Source organism: Pseudophryne corroboree, chromosome 2 (genome assembly GCF_028390025.1).
Source record: "Pseudophryne corroboree isolate aPseCor3 chromosome 2, aPseCor3.hap2, whole genome shotgun sequence".
In the NCBI taxonomy this organism is placed as follows: Eukaryota; Metazoa; Chordata; class Amphibia; order Anura; family Myobatrachidae; genus Pseudophryne; species Pseudophryne corroboree.
Window position 1 is genome coordinate 752900161 of NC_086445.1, and position 22745 is coordinate 752922905.

At 47.0% G+C, this 22745-nt stretch overlaps 1 protein-coding gene across 3 annotated transcripts in view; it reads right to left on the reverse strand.

The window, feature by feature from the left end:
- The window catches only part of CSDE1 (cold shock domain containing E1), a 281875-nt gene that overhangs the window by 241815 nt on the left and 17315 nt on the right, over positions 1–22745 (reverse strand). For all 3 annotated transcript variants that reach the window (XM_063955435.1, XM_063955436.1, XM_063955434.1), the window contains exon 2: positions 712–1098. The gene's annotated coding sequence lies outside the window, so the exon portion shown is untranslated. The remainder of the gene's footprint in view (positions 1–711; positions 1099–22745) is intronic.

Below are 22745 nucleotides of genomic sequence, written 5' to 3' on the forward strand. Positions count from 1 at the left end.
GATCGCAGCAGGACATTTTTTAGCAGTTGGGCAAAACCATGTGCACTGCAGGGGGGGCAGATATAACATGTGCAGAGAGAGTTAGATTTGGGTGGGTTATTTTGTTTTTGTGCAGGGTAAATACTGGCTGCTTTATTTTTACACTGCAATTTAGATTGCAGATTGAACACACCACACCCAAATCTGACTCTCTCTGCACATGTTATATTATAAAGCTGTGCCTAGTACCTGCATTCATATGCACAAGGTAAAATAAAGCACTGGAGTAAGAATAAATGTCCCTCTGAAAAAGGAATTATCACTTATATCAGGGAAATATAGAATGGAACCTCCTTAGTATGGCTAGCCACCTCGCACCCTCTAGGCTACAGCTTTCCAAAAGCCCTGGCTACTACAGTAAAGTTCTGTAAAATAAATGCACATTTTACAGAATGGTCAAAATGAAGGTCTACGCACCCTAGAGGCCAGTGGCAACATCAAAAATACTGATTGTACCGTTTGTTTTACATTGGAAACCACCCCTTCTTGGGACAAAAACTAGCAGAACACATAGGGAAATAGGAAAAATAAAAGATACTACAAAAAAAAAAAAAATCACTGATTAAACACTACAGACAGAAATGAAGACACTAACAAGTTAATAAGTGTAAACGATTTCTGGTCACATAGCTTAACTTACAAGGAAACGCTACATTTAATGAACATACCCACCTTGCTTAGATATTCAGGTATTGCACTTTCAGTAGTAATTACCGATTCTAGCGGCCAGCGGATGCTTCAGAAGGTTGTTTGCTAGTATTAAAAAGAGATATAGTGAGAGAAAATGATCTACTGAGCTAAGAAAGACGACTCCCGCTGCACAGTGCAAATGCAGAGTGCAGCGCTGAGAATAAAATAAAGACTAATAGCAGCGTTGGGAAGTGCTCTTGTGTAGCTGTTGAGTAGGCACAAACTTCTTGTTTCAGATCAAGCGTTGTGTCTTCAGCGCAAGTTCTCTTCTTTGGTCTTGTTGGTTACTATTGTGGCAGATGTTCTTTGACTGATCTGAACTTGAAGCAGCAGTTTCAGGTGGTAGTTTCTGTTCTGTTACACTTCATACTAAAAACACAGAAATAAAATCTATTGAAAATGAGATCAGCATTTCTGTTGTAGAGGTGGTGCACATATCAAGACCACTATGCTTCTTCTAGATCAGGGGTGGGCAATAAGCGGCCCTCCAGCTGTCATGGGACTATACATCGCAGCAAGCCCTGCCACAGATTTGCTATCAGGGCATGCTGGGATGTGTAGTTCAACAGCAGCTGGAGGGACACTTATTGCCCACCCCAGATCTAGACCACAGGTTCACAGGTGTATTATTCATTCACAGACATTTTAAAATATCCACAGGTAGAGCGCTACTTATTTTAATTGTGATTCAGCTGATAGCTGGGGAGGGGGGGGGGGGGGGGGGGAAACCACTGTATGGGGTCCCGAGGACAGAGCTGGAGAACCCATGCTCTAGACCAGCGGTTCTTAACTACAGTTCAAGTACCGCAAACAGGTCATGTTTTGTGGATTTAAGAATGCACAGGTGAATACTTTTGCTGGGTCACCAATACCCCTTTCACACCTCCAATGCCGGATACCACCTGGGGAATGGAAACTGGTCCTTCCTGGGTGGGATCTGCATTAGACCTATGTCGGGCCAGTTGTCATAGCAGCAAGGGGGGGGGGGGGGGGGGGGGATGGGGGAGAGACCTGCAGCGGGGGCACAGGCGGAGCTGGGAGATTAGCTCATCTCCACACCACCTCTTCCCAATGTAGTGAACGGGTTCCATCGACCAGGGAGCCCGTTCATGCTTCCACTGACCCGGTATTCAACCTGGGAATAACACTGCTTTATTCCCGAGTTCAATTACCGGGTCAGGGAATTCGACCATGGCCCTTTCACACCGCACATGCCGGGTCGATACTGGGTTATTTGTGCAGTGTGAAAGTCTCAGGTTTATAGCATAAGCAATTGAATAGCTTAACCCAGGAGCTACAGCCCTGTGATAAGAATTGGATAACATCCCCACCCCTCCAATAACAGGTCAGTGCTTTATTAATGGTTAGGATTTCCACCAGATCACTGCACTGTACACAGATTGCTTGTGCTTACTTCAGTGATTTTGCGTTGTCTTTGTAACATCATGCAATGTTTGCATTTCCCTGGAAAGAGTTTGTATTGGCCTCTTAGCATGAGATGCAAAGGTCATATCCCAGAGGCATATGAAACCCATGTGTCTGGTAGCAAAATGCAGTTCATAAAAGTTAGGGAAAAAGCCCACTGTTCTAAAATGAAAGTCATAAGAAAGTGGACAATCCCTTAAAACACAAACATGAAATGTAACAGAGACTCTGTGTGTGGCATCAGTGTCCAACAGCTGCACATAGACATCTGAAAGAATTTGTATGCATCTGTTCTAGATGTCCATCCTAGCACCTATTAATAGTTCTCCATTTTGGAGTATTGTGAAATAGCAGCTGTGTTTTTATGCTAGGACAATGACATGCAATATTCAGGTCAACCATTGTAAATTAGTTCAAGAAAAAAAAAAAAAAAAAAAAAAATAGAACAGAACACCACTCACGGAACCCCTATGCCTACTTCTACTGGAGAAGTCTGATACATAGGGGGTGGGGGAATTCAATGGTTTACCGTGCTGGCAGTCACTAGATCAGTGATTTTCAACCGTTTTTTTACTCGCGGCACACCAAAGAATATTTTAAAATTGCCAAGGCACACCACCAGTTCCCCACAGAAAAAAAAAAACCAACACACACACACATTGGCCCGCACAGTAAAAAAAATAAAAAAAAAATCCACACATACATTGGCCTACACAGAAAAAAAACAATCACATTGCTCCCACATAAATCATGTTGCTCCCTACATACATCCTATTGCTCCACACATAAATCAATCACATTTCTCCCCACATAAATCCTATTGCTCCCCACATGAATTATTCACATTGTTCCCCCCCATAAATCCATACATTTTTATTCTCCCCACATAAATCCTATTGTTCCCCACAGGAGAAATGAAATAAATATCAGCTGTCCTCCTCCCTGTCCCTCAGTGGCGGGGGTTGTTCATAGTGGAGTTCTGCGAATACTGGCTGGTGTGGATGTGGGTTGGCAACGAAAGCTGTGTATGCAGGCGGGAACTGGAAGATGTGTAAGCAGGCAGGTGGGCTGGCTGGGTGGCGAGACGCGGCGGCCATGACCTATTATATCACACCGTTTTCAAGGCATAAGTCACGGCCGGAGCACGACTGATCCTCTAAGAAGAGCCTGGGCCAACAGTTCACTCTGAAGGTGCAGGAAGCTGCTCTGGCTCCGCGGCACACCTTGCAACTGGCCACAGCACACTGGTTGAAAAAGCCTGCACTAGATGGTGCCCGATGGAGCAATTCAATTGTTGCTCTGAGAGGGCGCAAATAGATGCCGGAACTGGCATTTCAGCTTGCAGCCCCCGGAGCTCGCACACAGCACTTTGCTTGGGTTTAGCAGTTTTATGCAGCTAACCCGGGTCTGTTAGCCCATCCAAGTAATTAAAATAGATACGACAGAGCAGGACCAGAATGATGTGGTCTTGCATCTGTATAGATGTGTAATGTTTCAAATACTAAGGCAGTGGTTCCCAATGCGGTCCTCAAGGTACCATAACAGACCGGATTTTAAAAAGATATCTATGCTTGTGCACATATGGTATAATTAAACTGACTGAGGTATTAAGTCACATATTTGTTAGCATGGATAGGTTTAAAAACACAGGGTGCCTTGGGTTTGGGAACTACTGTACTGAACCATTATAAAAGTTAAGGTGGGTACACACTAGTAGATATATCTGCAGATCAACTGATCTGCAGATATATTTATGGACGGATCGGGCAGTGTGTCGAGCATACACACTGCCCGATCCGTCGGGGACTGACGTCATGAACTGGGCGGGCGTGTACACACGCCTGCTCAGTTCAGCTGTCAATCACCGCCGGCCACCACAGCATGTGTACGGGCAGTCGGCTGACCGCCGTACACACACAGCGACGTGCCAATATATCGATAGATATATTGGCCGTCGGCTGTGCTGCGGGGCCGACGCGATACGTCTGTGAACGACGGAGTTCACAGACGTTTCGGCCGTACACACTGGCCGGCGGATCCGCGATATATATCGGCCGTTCAAGAGAACGCCCGATATATCAGCCAGTGTGTACGGGCATTTAGACATGAATAGTGTTGGGAATCCCAGTCACTTAGTAAATATTTACTAAACACCAACTAAAAATAGCACATACTTTCAGACTGGAACACCACATATTGGGGTCGATTCAATTCACTGAACGTTGAATAGCACTCCCAGCGCTATTCAATATAGCGACAAGTGACCCTCAATTGTCGGGAATTCTTCTCTCACCCCCGGGGGATGAGAGAAGAAATCCGACAAAAGTGCTGCCGCGCGGCCGGCGCGAGGATGATTCTGTCGGGAATCAGCATTGCGGCGGGGAGTTAAGTCGGAGAATGAGCAATTTTGCTGTTTGGGCACCAACAGCCGCAGCCTCTGGAGGTGCGAGCTGAAGTGAGCGATAAGTCGGCACCCAAATGTAGAGTTTGGACAGCCAAAGTAGTAGTTTAGATGGATTAGCTGTTATGAGCAGACAAACCAGTTATTTATGGGCTCACACACATCAGGCGCACCCAATACGGGGTACCAAACTGTTCATCTCAAACCATAACCTGTCCATTATAGTACAAACATCTGAGAAAGCCTTGTTGGGTTTTAATTTTCAAAATGAATCAACTGGCCATCCATTTCAGACATGCTCCATTATAATAGATTTCGGCTTGTCAAGTCAAGAAAGCATTTAGCTATGTGCAGACACTACATATCCATAGTCCCAACACACATGAAAAGGATTTGCACACCATATTTCCCAAGCAATGTTAATAGGTTAGAGGTAGGATTGTCACAATTGGTGTGGGGGAGGTTGGGTGTTGGATCAATTGTTTTAGTAGGCCCATCACTTTAGACGTGGTAATATTCAATTGTTGTTCCGACGCTGGGAGCCCATTTTTCGTTGTTCAGAAATAGACCAGGTTTAGCAGCGTAAAGCAGATAAATGCATCGGTACTATTGAGTGAGAAGGAAAACGTGCAAAAAAAAAAAAAAAAACACTAGACTTCACACATTTCTTCTTGCCTACTCAGGAGTGGGCATGCAGAAATAACAGTTGTCCACAGTATTTGCGCCCAGACGGTGAAACAATTAAATTCCTACCTTTACATTTTATTCTTATAATCAAGGATTATTTTTACTTCAACATATCCTTCCAATACTAAACTTACAGTGGTTGAAGTGTCACCCTTAGCAATTTTAGTCCAATATGTCTTCCCCACCCAAAGGCCGCAGTATCCCACGGATGGTACAAGTTGCTGTTTCCGATCACTGCCAGTAAATAGAGGTCGTACACATGGTATATATTCACATTGAGGGGAAAGCTTGGGGAAGCGAAACATCCCCAAAGTGACACAGACAGGGCCGTGCCCCGCTCTCCAGCAGGCCACGGCCCCTTAAGGGGAGTGCGCATGCTGAAACACGTCAGTGCCCTAGCTTGCCCCCGTTCTGCCAGGAACACTATTACGGACATTTACTAAGGGGGCAATTCAATTATTTGGGGGCTGCGATAATGTGCCTCTGACTGAGCAATTTCATTGTTCCAAGTGACAATCATTTTGCTTATCGCACCCAAATAGATGTGGTTTTTGCAACCTATAGCGGCTAAACCTGGCCTAGTTAGGGCACCCAAACCCTTGTCTCTTTGCTCATTTCTACTAGCAATCTCAGGAGGTGGCAAAAATAAATGTGTCTCCCACGTGCTACGCCAGCAGCCATACAAGGTGGTTTAAACCAACCAACCCTGGCCATATGTATGGACACCTGAACATCACAGTCACGTGCTTATTAAACAACTCACTCCAAACCCAAGAGGAGTAATGTGGAAGTGATCCCCCATTTTGACACGGAGTTTAATTTAATGCAGCGCAAATTGAATAGCGCTGGGAATTAGCTACTGGAGCTATTCAATTCAACGCACTGTTATGTCAGAGAAGGATGGTTCTCGTGTACTAACAGGGTGTTTTGTTGCAAGAACCGGTATTATCTCCAACTAAAGTGCCCGTGCAATGCTGTTTCCGCCATGCTGAGAGCAGAAAACAGCATTGCGCCAGCACTTTTGTTAGGTTTCTGCTCACACCCACCAGGGGTGCGAGAACAAATCCTCTCATCAGGCATCACATCATGCTCAATTGAATAGCACTGGGAGCTAATTCCCGGCGCTATACAATCTACGCTGAAATGAATATAGACCTTTATCAGACCCCACACACCTGGAAAGAAACCCACTGAATTTTGGAACATGGCTGTGTGGCTTCACCTGCAACCACTAGAGAGTTAATGAAGTTAGGCAGTGATGTAAGGCAAAAAGGCATTGCTCTCTGTAGGAGACTTAAATCATCCCAATGATTTCCAATGGGGTTGAAGTCTGTTTATGCTCCTATTGGCACAAAGATGAGAGCTCACATAAGGCAGTCACTGCACGCTGTAGCATTTCCTGTTACCAAACCATTAAAAACAGCACCAGACTTATTATACCACCTCCATTAAAATGTACAGTTGACCATACACCTTCAGGCAGGAAGAGTTCTCCTGGCTTCCACCATATACAGATTTGTCCATTAGACTGCCAGTTGGTTGCAAGTGATTCTTCATTACAAATAACAATCCCAGTGTCCAATGGGGGCATGCTGTACAAATCTCCAGCAGACATTTGGGACTGTGCATAGTGATTAGAGGAACATGTACAATTACTCAGCCATGTAATCCCAATCCACATAGTTACTGAAACACTTTCTTTGTGGACTTTGCCTTCGGAACTGAAGTGAGAGTTGCAAAGGACAGGCCATTTTTACACTCTTCAGAACTCAACAATCCCATTCGGATACCTTGCTTTGCCTGCCGGGTGGCTGTGCTGTTGTTGAACTGGGCAGTTTCCACTTAACAGCAATTTAAAGTTGACCAAGAAAGCTCTAGCATGGAACAAATTTGACAAAACCCACATTTTTGAGACATTGGCATTTTGTGATGGTTCCATGTTCAAAGTCCGTGAGTTGTTCAGTACTACCCTTGCTATTGTTTGAGTTCAAAGATTTTATACCCAAATGCTTTAACACAGGCAACTGCTTCTGACCAAAAGTTTCAACTCCTATGCCCCTTCAAGGTGTGTACTTCAATTCTTTTGTGGAAAAGTATCCATTCAATTGCACACTTTTTCAAGCTGCAGTTCCTGGGCTAAGTTTTGGCATTGCAGCCATCAGTTCCCTACTAGACCTGCAGTCCTACTTACCGTAGATTTCTGCTTGCACCTCAGGACAGTGCAAGCAGAAATCGGTGATAAATGCAGCCGCAGGGATAGTCATAGGTAGTAATTGAATAGCTCCTGGACATTTAGCAGAGAGCTAAATACCCGCTAAAGAATTGGATCACACTCACCCCCATGAGGTTTTTTTAGACTATTTCCTATACTCTCTTTGCACAGGAGCTGAAGTGTAAATGAGCATAACAAAATAATTCTGTGCAATTTACCGAGCTGGACTCATCTGCAGGATAGCTTATGTTCACAAAGGGGAAAGCAGTACATGTTCAAATGTAACACTAAACTAAGGCAACAGCACATGCGCCTTGTCTACACCGATGGGATCGATTCAATTCACTGACAGTTGAATAGCGCTGGGAGTTAGCTCCCGTCGCTATTCAATTCAGCTCAAGTTAAGTCGGCGAAGGCCCGTTCTCCCGGACTTAACAGGTTGAATTGTCGGGAGAACGGGCCTTCTCCGACTTAACTCCCCGCTGTGATGCTGATTTCCGACAATCAGCCTCGCGCTGGCCGCACTTTTGTCGGATTTCTTCTCTCATCCCCCGGGGGTGAGAGAAAAATTCCCGACAATTGAGGGCCACTTGTCGCTGTATTGAATAGCGCACAACTGTCAGTGAATTGAATCAACCCCAATGTGGCTTAGTGATGTTAATAAAAAGAGTGTATAGTACTTTAAAGTGAGAGATATAGAATATATATATATATATATATATATATATATATATATATATATATATATATATATATATATATATATATATATATATATATATATATATATATATATATATATAGTGGGTATTCGGATCGGCACTCTCCCTGCAGTTCAATGGTGCTCCGGTGCCATCTGGAACTTGGGATGCATATGCTATCAAGACAGAGCAATCAGCGGCACTCAGAGACTGTAGATACCAAGGCTAAGATACAAAAGATTTTTAATCCATATTGGCAAAACAGGGGTGATCCAACGTTTCGGGGCGCGAACGTCCCTTTGTTCACCTTGACAAAGGGACGTTCGCGCCCCGAAACGTTGGCTCACCCCTGTTTTGCCAATATGGATTAAAAATCTTTTGTATCTTAGCCTTGGTATCTACAGTCTCTGAGTGCCGCTGATTGCTCTGTCTTGATAGTATATCTCTCTCGAGATAGATAGATAGATAGATAGATAGATAGATAGATAGACACACTACGGTCCATCCATGTCTGTACAATATCACTATTACCATTGCATTTACAATGGAAACAAAATAAAATGGGTAGAAATTGGGATGACATCGAAATTTGTTTCACCTCAATGGACCTTTGAGGCGATACAAATTTAAGTGACATCCCAATTTCTACGCATTTTTTTTAACATAGTAAATGCAAATGTAATATTGATACTGTACAGACATGGATGGACCGTAGAGTATATATAATGTAAATTGCACTTCTTTAAAGTACTATACACTTTGCTTTTATTAACATCTGTGTTAACAAAGATTTACATTTTGTCTCTTGCCACCTTAGCGTCGATCTTTTGAAAATGAAGCAGATACTCTTTCCACCAACCAACAGAACAGACTTACCTTAAATGGGGTCGATTCAATTCGGCAACAGTTGAATAGCGCCGGGAGTTTGCTCCCGACGCTATTCAATACAGCGACGAGTGACCCTCAATTGTCGGGAATTCTTCTCTCATCCCGGGGGATGAGAGAAGAAACCCGACAAAAGTGCTGCCGCTCGGCCGGCGCAAGGCTGATTCGGTCGGGAATCAGCATCGCCGCGGGTAGTTAAGTCGGAGAATGTCCGTTCTCCCGACAAAACTACCTGTTAAGTTGGCGAGAACAGGCCATCGCCGACTTAACTGGAGCTGAATTGAAAAGCGTCGGGAGCAAACTCCCGGCGCTATTCAACTGTCGGAGAATAGAATTGACCCCAATGTGTCAAACTTTTCCCTGAAACTTGATGTCCATGAGATTCAATTGTTTTTACCAGTTATTTCTTTTGTGTGACTGATTGAGCATTTCAATTGTTGCTCCATTTGGCCACGAATAGAAGGAGGCGCACAAATTTCAGCTCGCCACCTCCTGTGCACAACATCTACACCACTCAGACATACACATTACTTACTGCATTTCCACTTACAGGACAATTACTAAACTGGAAACAAGACTCCTATACAAGACTTTTCCCTAACCACCTCACAATCCAACATGACTAACACATCTATTGAAGCAAGGGAAGCCAATCCCAGGATCGGTACATGCGTAAACCGGTTTTGTCTTTGCCAGGCACTAGCAGCAGCACTTAGACTCAGGCACTGCCCGACTGTTCACGGCATGACATCAGATCATACTGCACAGCCCCATGCCAGCACACCCATCGCTTACGCAGAGGACACCACAGCCACGTGGTGACTGACAAGGTGACTATAGTGTAGCCAGTCAGTGTCACTCATACTAGCGGTGACTACCATACAGCCAGAGAGGGGCTGCTGCCTATCCTACCAGTGCCACCCCACCCAGTGAGACAGCCACATAGAAAGTGCATAGGCTGGGTAATGCAGTGCCAAAGGCTGTCCTGCACAACTTTCAAAAAGTGGAGAAGTGGTCTGAATACTCCTGATTGCTTTAGCTTGCTGCTGGCAGGACCAGAAATGAAGCTGCCAGAGTCCCCACACAACTTAAACATTCTCTCTCTCTACTCAAACAACCCATCAACCATCATTACATTGCTCTGTAACATGCTGTAATCTTATTAAGCATCTTTTCATTTTGTCAGTTATGTAGCTTTTAAAACCAATGTTTGTCAGTATTTATAAAACACTTGCCCCAGATTCATTGAGCCTTGGAGAGTGATAAATAGCACAGTGATAAAGTACCAGCCAATCAGCTCCTAACTGCCATGTTACAGGCTGCGTTTGATAAATGACAGGAGCCGATTGGTTGGTACTTTATCACTGTGAAATGTATCACTCTCCAAGGCTTGATAAATCTGGACCTTATTTTCCTAGAATCACAGGTGCAAAACACAACTCTATTTAAAGAGCAACATACAGAGACTGTGCTTCTTCAAAAAGGAGCCAAAGTGAAAATTAACTTGCTTAGAAAAGAAAAAGACTTACTACATGGAAAAGAGGAACCTCAGCAGTTTTGATATGCCTCAAGACAGAGTCCACGTAGAGTTCGAAGCAGGGTGGTTGCTGTGTGCGTCACATATAGAGTGTAACCATGGCATATAAGGGACATGCTATGTACCTCACTTATACAGTGGTCATTTTGTAGACTAAAATTTTGACTAGAAGTAATATTCAACTACAGTTTATATCAGGAACTAAAATGAGAACAAAGATCCACTGACTAAATATTATGACAGCCATGCTGTATCTACAGCATGGCTGTCACTAACAAGGACCTCCCTCGTCTGGAAGGGGGTCGTTAACAACACGCAGGAGCGTGCATAATTAATGATGAGTGTACACACTAGGAGATATTGTTCACAATATCGCCTAGTGTGTATGTGGCTTAAGACCAAGACTAAATTGAAAATCCTTGTCAAAATTAACACTGCACCTATACCAGGGATCTCCACAGGCTTTATTTTTCGGGTGGTCCATCTGGTAAAAACCCCCTTCTGGCTGAATGGAATTGCTGGACATGCCACAGTGCTACTCAGAGCCATAAGCGCCAGAAGGAGGACGTCCATCGCATCCCGCACTGTCTAAGGCACCCACCTTCCCCTGTAAGGATGATGCCAGCCAACCCCTCCAGCTTTGCTTAAGTGAGAAGCCGAGCTGTACCTGTCTGTATCAGGAAAAAATAAAAATTCTAGAGAGAACACTGAACACATTTCACACCCAACCTGTAACACATATGCCACTCAGCCCAACCCTCCAGTATAGTTGTACTCCCCCACTTAAGACCCACTGTCAGCATCTTGTTCACTTAACTTACATGTCCAAGTGTCACCAATACACTGCCAGCAAAAAAATAAGAATTTACTCACCGGTAATTCTATTTCTCGTAGTCCGTAGTGGATGCTGGGTACTCCGTAAGGACCATGGGGTGTAGACGGGCTCCGCAGGAGACTGGGCACTCTTAAAAGAAAGATTAGATACTATATCTGGTGTGCACTGGCTCCTCCCTCTATGCCCCTCCTCCAGACCTCAGTTAGGGAAACTGTGCCCGGAAGAGCTGACATTACTAGGAAAGGATTTGGAATCCAGGGTAAGACTCATACCAGCCACACTGTACAACTCGTGATAACTATACCCAGTTAACAGTATGAACAATAACCGAGCCTCTCTCAACAGATGGCTCATACAATAACCCTTTAGTTAAGCAATAACTATATACATGTATTGCAGAGAGTCCGCACATGGGACGGGCTCCCAGCATCCACTACGGACTACGAAAAATAGAATTACCGGCGAGTTAATTCTTATTTTCTCTGACGTCCTAGTGGATGCTGGGTACTCCGTAAGGACCATGGGGATTATACCAAAGCTCCCAAACGGGCGGGAGTGCGCGGATGACTCTGCAGCACCGAATGAGCAAACTCAAGGTCCTCCTCAGCCAGGGTATCAAACTTGTAGAATTTTGCAAAAGTGTTTGAACCCGACCAAGTAGCAGCTCGGCAAAGTTGTAAAGCCGAGACCCCTCGGGCAGCCGCCCAAGAAGAGCCCACCTTCCTCGTGGAATGGGCTTTTACTGATTTAGGATGCGGCAGTCCAGCCGCAGAATGTGCAAGCTGAATGGTGCTATAGATCCAGCGAGCAATAGTCTGCTTTGAAGCAGGAGCACCCAGCTTGTTGGGTGCATGCAGGATAAATAGCGAGTCAGTTTTTCTGACTCTAGCCGTCCTGGAAACATAAAGTTTCAGGGCCCGGACTACGTCCAGCAACTTGGAATCCTCCAAGTCCTTAGTAGCCGCAGGCACCACAATAGGTTGGTTCAAATGAAACGATGATACCACCTTAGGGAGAAATTGGGGACGAGTCCTCCATTCTGCCCTTTCCATATGGAAGATCAGATATGGGCTTTTACATGACAAAGCCGCCAATTCTGACACACGCCTAGTCCAAGCTAAGGCCAAAAGCATGACCACTTTCCACGTGAGATATTTTAGCTCCACGGTCTTAAGTGGCTCAAACCAGTGGGATTTTAGGAATCCAACACACGTTAAGATCCCAAGGTGCCACTGGAGGCACAAAAGGGGCTGAATATGCAGCACCCCTGTAACAACGTCCGAACTTCAGGCAGTGAAGCCAGTTCTTTTTAAGAGAAAAAGGGATAGGGCCGAAATCTTGGCCTTTATGGATCCTAATTTTAGGCCTATAGTCACTCCTGACTGTAGGAAGTGCAGGAATCGACCCCCCTGGAATTCCTCTGTAGGGCCTTCCTGGCCACACCAAGCAACCTATTTTCGCCATATACAGTGAAAAAGTCTTGCTGTCACGTCTTTCCTAGCCTTCATCAGCGTAGGAATAATAAGAATTTACTTACCGATAATTCTATTTCTCGGAGTCCGTAGTGGATGCTGGGGTTCCTGAAAGGACCATGGGGAATAGCGGCTCCGCAGGAGACAGGGCACAAAAAGTAAAGCTTTAGGATCAGGTGGTGTGCACTGGCTCCTCCCCCTATGACCCTCCTCCAAGCCTCAGTTAGGATACTGTGCCCGGACGAGCGTACACAATAAGGAAGGATTTTGAATCCCGGGTAAGACTCATACCAGCCACACCAATCACACTGTACAACCTGTGATCTGAACCCAGTTAACAGTATGATAACAGCGGAGCCTCTGAAAAGATGGCTCACAACAATAATAACCCGATTTTTGTAATTATGTACAAGTATTGCAGATAATCCGCATTTGGGATGGGCGCCCAGCATCCACTACGGACTCCGAGAAATAGAATTATCGGTAAGTAAATTCTTATTTTCTCTATCGTCCTAGTGGATGCTGGGGTTCCTGAAAGGACCATGGGGATAATACCAAAGCTCCCAAACGGGCGGGAGAGTGCGGATGACTCTGCAGCACCGAATGAGAGAACTCCAGGTCCTCCTTAGCCAGGGTATCAAATTTGTAGGATTTTACCAACGTGTTTGCCCCTGACTAAATAGCCGCTCGGCAAAGTTGTAAAGCCGAGACCCCTCGGGCAGCCGCCCAAGATAAGCCCACCTTCCTTGTGGAATGGGCATTTACATATTTTGGCTGTGGCAGGCCTGCCACAGAATGTGCAAGCTGAATTGTATTACATATCCAACTAGCAATAGTCTGCTTAGAAGCAAGAGCACCCAGTTTGTTGGGTGCATACAGGATAACAGCAAGTCAGTTTTCCTGACTCCAGCCGTCCTGGAACCTATATTTACAGGGCCCTGACAACATCTAGCAACCTGGAGTCCTCCAAGTCCCTAGTAGGCGCAAGGCACCAAAATAAGCTGGTTCAGGTGAAACACTGACACCACCTTAGGGAGAGAACTGGGGACGAGTCCGCAGCTCTGCCCTGTCCAAATGGACAACCAGATATGGGCTTTTTTGAGAAAAAAACCACCAATTTGACACTCGCCTGGTCCAGGCCAGGGCCAAGAGCATGGTCACTTTTCATGTGAGATGCTTCAAATCCACAGATTTGACTGGTTTTAAACCAATGTGATTTGAGGAATCCCAGAACTACGTTGAGATCCCACAGTGCCACTGGAGGCACAAAAGGGGGTTGTATATGCAATACTCCCTTGACAAACTTCTGGACTTCAGGAACTGAAGCCACTTCTTTCTGGAAGAAAATCGACAGGGCCGAAATTTGAACCTTAATGGACCCCAATTTGAGGCCCATAGACACTCCTGTTTGCAGGAAATGCAGGAATCGACCGAGTTGAAATTTCTTCGTGGGGCCTTTCTGGCCTCACACCACGCAACATATTTTTGCCACATGTGGTGATAATGTTGTGCGGTCACCTCCTTTCTGGCTTTGACCAGGGTAGGAACGACCTCTTCCGGAATGCCTTTTTCCCTTAGGATCCGGCGTTCCACCGCCATGCCGTCAAACGCAGCCGCGGTAAGTCTTGGAACAGACATGGTACTTGCTGAAACAAGTCCCTTCTTAGCGGCAGAGGCCATAAGTCCTCTGTGAGCATCTCTTGAAGTTCCGGGTACCAAGTCCTTCTTGGCCAATCCGGAGCCATGAGTATAGTTCTTACTCCTCTACGTCTTATAAGTCTCAGTACCTTAGGTATGAGAAGCAGAGGATGGAACACATACACCGACTGGTACATCCATGGTGTTACCAGAACGTCCACATCTATTGCCTGAGGGTCTCTTAACCTGGCGCAATACCTGTCCCGTTTTTTGTTCAGACGGGACGCCATCATGTCCACCTTTGGTATTTCCCAACGGTTTACAATCATGTGGAAAACTTCCCGATGAAGTTTCCACTCTGCCGGGTGGAGGTCGTGCCTGCTGAGGAAGTCTGTTTCCCAGTTTCCATTCCCGGAATGAAACACTGCTGACAGTGCTATCACATGATTTTCCGCCCAGCGAAAAGTCCTTGCAGTTTTTGCCATTGCCCTCCTGCTTCTTGTGCCGCCCTGTCTATTTACGTGGGCGACTGCCGTGATGCTTTTCCCACTGGATCAATACCGGCTGACCTTGAAGCAGAGGTCTTGCTAAGCTTAGAGTATTATAAATTTACCCTTAGCTCCAGTATATTTATGTGGAGAAAAGTCTCCAGACTTGATCACACTCCCTGGAAATTTTTTCCTTGTGTGACTGCTCCCCAGCCTCTCGGGCTGGCCTCCGTGGTCACCAGCATCCAATCCTGAATGCCGAATCTGCGGCCCTCTAGAAGATGAGCACTCTGTAACCACCACAGGAGAGACACCCTTGTCCTTGGATATAGGGTTATCCGCTGATGCATCTGAAGATGCGACCCGGACCATTTGTCCAGCAGATCCCACTGAAAAATTCTTGCGTGAAATCTGCCGAATGGAATTGCTTCGTAGGAAGTCACCATCTTTACCAGGACCCTTGTGCAATGATGCACTGATTTTAGGAGGTTCCTGACTAGCTCGGATAACTCCCTGGCTTTCTCTTCCGGGAGAAACACCTTTTTCTGGACTGTGTCCAGAATCATCCCTAGGCACAGCAGACTTGTCGTCGGGATCAGCTGCGATTTTGGAATATTTAGAATCCACCCGTGCTGTTGTAGCAGTATCCGAGATAGTGCTACTCCGACCTCCAACTGTTCCCTGGACTTTGCCCTTATCAGGAGATCGTCCAAGTAAGGGATAATTAAGACGCCTTTTCTTCGAAGAAGAATCATCATTTCGGCCATTACCTTGGTAAAGACCCGGGGTGCCGTGGACAATCCAAACGGCAGCGTCTGAAACTGATAGTGACAGTTCTGTACCACGAACCTGAGGTACCCTTAGTGAGAAGGGCAAATTTTTGGACATGGAGGTAAGCATCCCTGATGTCTCGGGACACTATATAGTCCCCTTCTTCCTGGTTCGTTATCACTGCTCTGAGTGACTCCATCTTGATTTGAACCTTTGTAAGTGTTCAAATTTTTTTAGATTTAGAATAGGTCTCACCTAGCCTTCTGGCTTCAGTACCACAATATAATGTGGAATAATACCCCTTTTCTTGTTGTAGGAGGGGTAATTTGATTATCACCTGCTGGGAATACAGCTTGTGAATTGTTTCCCATACTGCCTCCTTGTCGGAGGGAGACCTTGGTAAACCAGACTTCAGGAGCCTGCGAAGGGGAAAAGTCTCGACATTCCAATCTGTACCCCTGGGATACTACATGTAGGATCCAGGGGTCCTGTACGGTCCCAGCGTCATGCTGAGAGCTTGGCAGAAGCGGTGGAACGCTTCTGTTCCTGGGAATGGGCTGCCTGCTGCAGTCTTCTTCCCTTTCCTCTATCCCTGGGCAGATATGACTCTTATAGGGACGAAAGGACTGAGGCTGAAAAGACGGTGTCTTTTTCTGCAGAGATGTGACTTAGGGTAAAAACGGTGGATTTTCCAGCAGTTGCCGTGGCCACCAGGTCCGATGGACCGACCCCAAATAACTCCTCTTCCTTTATACGGCAATACACCTTTGTGCCGTTTGGAATCTGCATCACCTGACCACTGTCGTGTCCATAAACATCTTCTGGCAGATATGGACATCGCACTTACTCTTGATGCCAGAGTGCAAATATCCCTCTGTGCATCTCGCATATATAGAAAATGCATCCTTTAAATGCTCTATGGTCAATAAAATACTGTCCCTGTCAAGGGTATCAATATTTTTAGTCAGGGAATCCGACCAAGCCACCCCAGCTCTGCACATCCAGGCTGAGGCGATCGCTGGTCGCAGTATAACACCAGTATGTGTGTATATACTTTTTATGATATTTTCCAGCCTCCTGTCAGCTGGCTCCTTGAGGACGGCCCTATCTATAGACGGTACCGCCACTTGTTTTGATAAGCGTGTGAGCGCCTTATCCACCCTAAGGGGTGTTTCCCAACGCGCCCTAACTTCTGGCGGGAAAGGGTATACCGCCCATAATTTTCTATCGGGGGGAACCCACGCATCATCACATACTTCATTTAATTTATCTGATTCAGGAAAAACTACGGTAGTTTTTTCACATCCCACATAATACCCTCTTTTGTGGTACTTGTAGTATCAGAAATATGTAACACCTCCTTCATTGCCCTTAACGTGTGGCCCTAATAAGGAATACGTTTGTTTATTCACCGTCGACACTGGATTCAGTGTCCGTGTCGACCGACTAAAGTAAACGGGCGTTTTAAAACCCCTGACGGTGTTTCTGAGACGTCTGGACCGGTACTAATTGTTTGTCGGCCGTCTCATGTCGTCAACCGACCTTGCAGCGTGTTGACATTATCACGTAATTCCCTAAATAAGCCATCCATTCCGGTGTCGACTCCCTAGAGAGTGACATCACCATTACAGGCAATTGCTCCGCCTCCTCACCAACATCGTCCTCATACATGTCGACACACACGTACCGACACACAGCACACACACAGGGAATGCTCTGATAGAGGACAGGACCCACTAGCCCTTTGGAGAGACAGAGGGAGAGTTTGCCAGCACACACCAAAAACGCTATAATTATATAGGGACAACCTTATATAAGTGTTTTCCCTTATAGCATCTTTTATATATTTCTAACGCCAAATTAGTGCCCCCCCTCTCTGTTTTAACCCTGTTTCTGTAGTGCAGTGCAGGGGAGAGCCTGGGAGCCTTCCCTCCAGCCTTTCTTTGAGGGAAAATGGCGCTGTGTGCTGAGGAGATAGGCCCCGCCCCTTTTTCGGCGGGCTCGTCTCCCGCTCTTTAATGGATTCTGGCAGGGGTTAAATATCTCCATATAGCCCCCGGAGGCTATATGTGAGGTATTTTTAGCCAAAAAAGGTTTTCATTTGCCTCCCAGGGCGCCCCCCTCCCAGCGCCCTGCACCCTCAGTGACTGCCGTGTGAAGTGTGCTGAGAGGAAATGGCGCACAGCTGCAGTGCTGTGCGCTACCTTAAGAAGACTGAGGAGTCTTCTGCCGCCGATTCTGGACCTCTTCTCGTTTCAGCATCTGCAAGGGGGCCGGCGGCGAGGCTCCGGTGACCATCCAGGCTGTACCTGTGATCGTCCCTCTGGAGCTAATGTCCAGTAGCCAAAGAAGCCAATCCATCCTGCACGCAGGTGAGTTCACTTCTTCTCCCCTAAGTCCCTCGTTGCAGTGATCCTGTTGCCAGCAGGACTCACTGTAAAATAAAAAACCTAAGCTAAACTTTTCTAAGCAGCTCTTTAGGAGAGCCACCTAGATTGCACCCTTCTCGGCCGGGCACAAAAATCTAACTGAGGCTTGGAGGAGGGTCATAGGGGGAGGAGCCAGTGCACACCACCTGATCCTAAAGCTTTACTTTTTGTGCCCTGTCTCCTGCGGAGCCGCTATTCCCCATGGTCCTTTCAGGAACCCCAGCATCCACTAGGACGATAGAGAAAACTGCATCCGGAACGCCCTTTTCCGCTAGGATCCGGCGTTCAACCGCCATGCCGTCCAACGCAGCCGCGGTAAGTCTTAGATCAGACAGGGTCCCTGTTGCAACATGTCCTGACTGAGAGGCAGAGGCCATGGGTCCTCTGAGAGCATTTCTTGCAGTTCCGGGTACCGAGTCCTTCTTGGCCAATCCGGAGCAAAGAATATTGTTCACAGTCCTCCGTTTATTACAATTCTCAGCCCTTGGGTCTGAGAGGAAGAGGAGGGAATATATAGACCGACTGGAACACCCACGGTGTTACTACCTGAGGCAGTTTCCATCAATTTGCAAAACTGCGTGAAGACTTCCTGATGAAGTCACCACTTTCCCGGGTGGAGGTCGTGTCCACTCCCGGAATGAACACTGCTGACAGTGCGCTTACTTGATTCTCCGCCCAGCGAAGAATTCTGGTGGCTTCTACCCTCGCCACCCTGCTCCTTGTGCCGCCCTGGCGGTTTACATGAGCCCCTGCGGTCTGACTGGATCAGAACCGGTTGGTCGCGAAGCAGGAACTCCGCTTGACTTAGGGCGTTGTATATGGCCCTTAGTTCCAGGATATTGATGTGAAGGCAAGTCTGTTGGCTTGACCACAAACCTTGGAATTTTCTTCCCTGTGTAACTGCCCCCCACCCTCGGAGGCTTGCATCCGTGGTCACCAGGACCCAGTCCTGAATGCGGAATCTGCGGCCCTCGAGAAGGTGAGCACTCCGCAGCCACCACAGGAGAGACACCCTGGCCCTGGGGGATAGGGTGATTAACCGATGCATCTGAAGATGTGATCCGGACCACTTGTCCAGTAAGCTCCATTGTCCTTGCATGGAACCAGCCGAAGGGGATGGCCTCGTATGATGCCATCATCCTTCCCAGGACTCGAGTGCAGTGATGCACTGACACCTGTTTTGGTTTTCAATGGATTCCTGACCAGTGTCATGAGTTCCAGAGCTCTCTCTATCGGGAGATAAACCCTCTTCTGGTCTGTGTCTAGGATCATGCCTAGGCGAGGCAGATGAGCTGTAGGAACCAACTGCGATTTTGGAATATATAGAATCCAGTCGTGTTGCCGTTTCACTTCCAGAGAAGGTGATACGCTGTCCAGCAACTGCTCTCTTGATCTCGCTTTTATGAGGAGATCATCCAAGTATGTGATAATAGTGACACCTTGCTTCCGCAGGAGCACCATCATATCCGCCATAACCTTGGTGAAATTGGTAATGACAATCCCGTACCGCAATTCTGAGGTACGCCTGATGTGGATAAATGGGGACACGAAGGTATGCATCCCTTATGTCCCGATTCATTTCAGGCATGCAATGACCGCTCTTAGCGATTCCATCTTGAACCTGAACCTTTTCAGGTATATGTTCAGGGATTTTAATTCAATATGGGCTAAAACACACTACACGGTTGTTGCCGGCCGGGAAAAAGCCGGACGGCTTTTTCCCGTGCCGGCATTGTAGTTAACAGTGTGAGGGGTAGGGTCCCTTCACACTGCACGGCCCCGGCCCGGCTGCCGGGTTGCAGCCGGGTCTCACCACTGGAAGGTCCGGCGGCCGGGCGGCCGCCGGGCCGTCTTTGGAGCCAGTAAACCATGTGTGTGAAGGGGAGCTTTCACACACACAACGTTTTTTTCTGAAGCCGTGTCTGATGCTGCGCATGCGCACAGCATCGCACACGGCTCAAAGCCGTCCTGTGTGAGCGACTCTGCCGGTTTCTCCCGGATGGCAAAAAGCCAGACAAAGTTTGTCCGGCTTTTTGCCATCCGGGAGAAACCGGCCAGTGTGTTACAGCCCTATGGGTCTAACCGAACCGTCTGGTTTCGGGATTATAACATGGTCGAATAATAACACCCTCTTGTTGAAGGAGGGGACCCTTGACCACCACCTGTTGAAGATACAATTTACGAATTGCAGTTAACACTGGCTCCCTCTCTTGGGGGGAAGCTCACCGGGGTCCTCGGTGAGGGGGCATCTTCTAACAGCCCAGCCTGTATCCCTGCGATACAATTTCTATTGCCCAGGGATCTAACAGGGAGTGAACCCACTTGTGGCTGAACTTACGAAGGCGTGTCCCCACCGGGCCTAGCTCCGCCTGTGGAGCCCCAGCGACATGCGGTGGATTTTTGTAGAGGCCGGGGAGGACTTCTGTTCCTGGAGACTAGCTGTGTTGTACAGCTTCTTTCCTCTGCCCCAGGCTCTGACAAGAAAGGACGCACCTCGGACTTTGTTTTTTTATTCGAAAAGCTGCATTTAATAATGTCGTGCTTTCTTAGGCTGTGCAGGAATATAAGGCAAAATATCAGAATTACCAGCTATAACTGTGGAGACCAGGCCCGAGAACCTTTCTCCACATAATACTCAGCCTTCCATATGCCTCTTAAGTCGGCATCATCTGTCCAATGTATATTCTACAGGACACGTCAAGCAGAAATCGACATAGCTTTTGTCTCTAGGACCCAGTATACTCATGTCCCTTTGGGCATGCTTTATAATTATATATCTATCACTTAAGACAGCATCTTAAAATATTTATATGCACACTAGGGTCTCAATCTCTGCTGATAAGGTACCTGTCCACACTGCCACAGCGCTATAAACCCATGCCGACACAATCAGCCGGTCTGGGTAGTATACTAGAATGTGCACACTATCTGCAGGATCCCTGAGAATAGCTAGTGCAAACAGGACACCGAAGGGGAAGATTCTCAACACATCCTGGCCCTAGTGGGGAAAGGATACAGCCTGAGAATTCTCTTGTGGGAAGCTGCCGTCTCTTGTCTGGAGATTCCCGCTCTTTTTCCTCATGAGAGGAGGGAAATTTACCTCAGCTTTCTTCCCCTTAACATGTGTACTCTCGTGTCAGGGACAGATGAGTCATCAGTGATATGCAAATCATCTTTTATTCCAATAATCATATTGAATATCTTTTAGCCCTCTTGGCTGTAACTTTGCATTATCGTAGTCGACAGTGGAGTTAAACTCTGTGTCGATACCTTGTTATTTTGGATAGTGAACATAGAGAGACTCTGAAGGACTCTGTGACATAGGGACAGACCAGGGTAGATTTCCTTTCTGTTCCCTAACCTTTTGAGCAATAATTTTACCTCAGCACTTACACATATCCAAACAGGTGTCGGCGTTGTTGACTGAGACACCCTCCTACACACTTATCCGCTCTATCACCTCCTTAGAGGAGCCTTTTACCTCAGACATGTCGACACACGCGTACCGACACCACACACACAGGGGATGCTATATTTGAAGACAGTTCCCCCACCAGGCCCTTTGGAGAGACAGAGAGAGAGTATGCCAGCACACACACCACAGCGCTATATAATACAGGGATGTACACTATACTGAGTGATTTTTCCCCTATAGCAGCTTATATACACAGTTTTGCGCCTAAATTTATGTGCCCCCCCCCCTCTTTTTTACCCTTTGTGTACCAGGATACTGCAGGGGAGAGCCTGGGGAGCTTCCTTCCAGCTGAGCTGTGAAGAGAAAAAGGCGCCGGTGTGCTGAGGAAGAAGGCCCAGGCCCCTCAGCAGCGGGCTTCTGTCCTTTTATGTACTTTAATGGCGGGGGTTAATACACATATACAGTTTATCAGACTGTATTATGTGCTTTTCGCCAAGTAAGGTAATCTAATTGCTGCCCAGGGCGCCCCCCCCCCCCCCAGCGCCCTGCACCCATCAGTGACCGGAGTGTGTGGTGTGCTAAGGGAGCAATGGCGCACAGCTGCAGTGCTGTGCGCTACCTTAATGAAGACCGGAGTCTTCAGCCGCCGATTTTCAACTTCTCTTCGTTCTTCTGGCTCTGCAAGGGGGACGGCGGCGCGGCTCCGGGACCGGACGACCGAGGACTGGGCCTGTGTTCGATCCCTCTGGAGCTAATGGTGTCCAGTAGCCTTAGAAGCCCAAGCTAGCTGCAAGCAGGTAGGTTCACTTCTCTCCCCTCAGTCCCACGTAGCAGTGAGTCTGCTGCCAGCAGATCTCACTGAAAATAAAAAACCTAACAAATACTTTCTTTTCTAGGAAGCTCAGGAGAGCCCCTAGGGTGCATCCAGCTCTGGCCGGGCACAGATACTAACTGAGGTCTGGAGGAGGGGCATAGAGGGAGGAGCCAGTGCACACCAGATATAGTACCTAATCTTTCTTTTAAGAGTGCCCAGTCTCCTGCGGAGCCCGTCTATACCCCATGGTCCTTACGGAGTACCCAGCATCCACTAGGACGTCCGAGAAATACAATGGGGTCGATT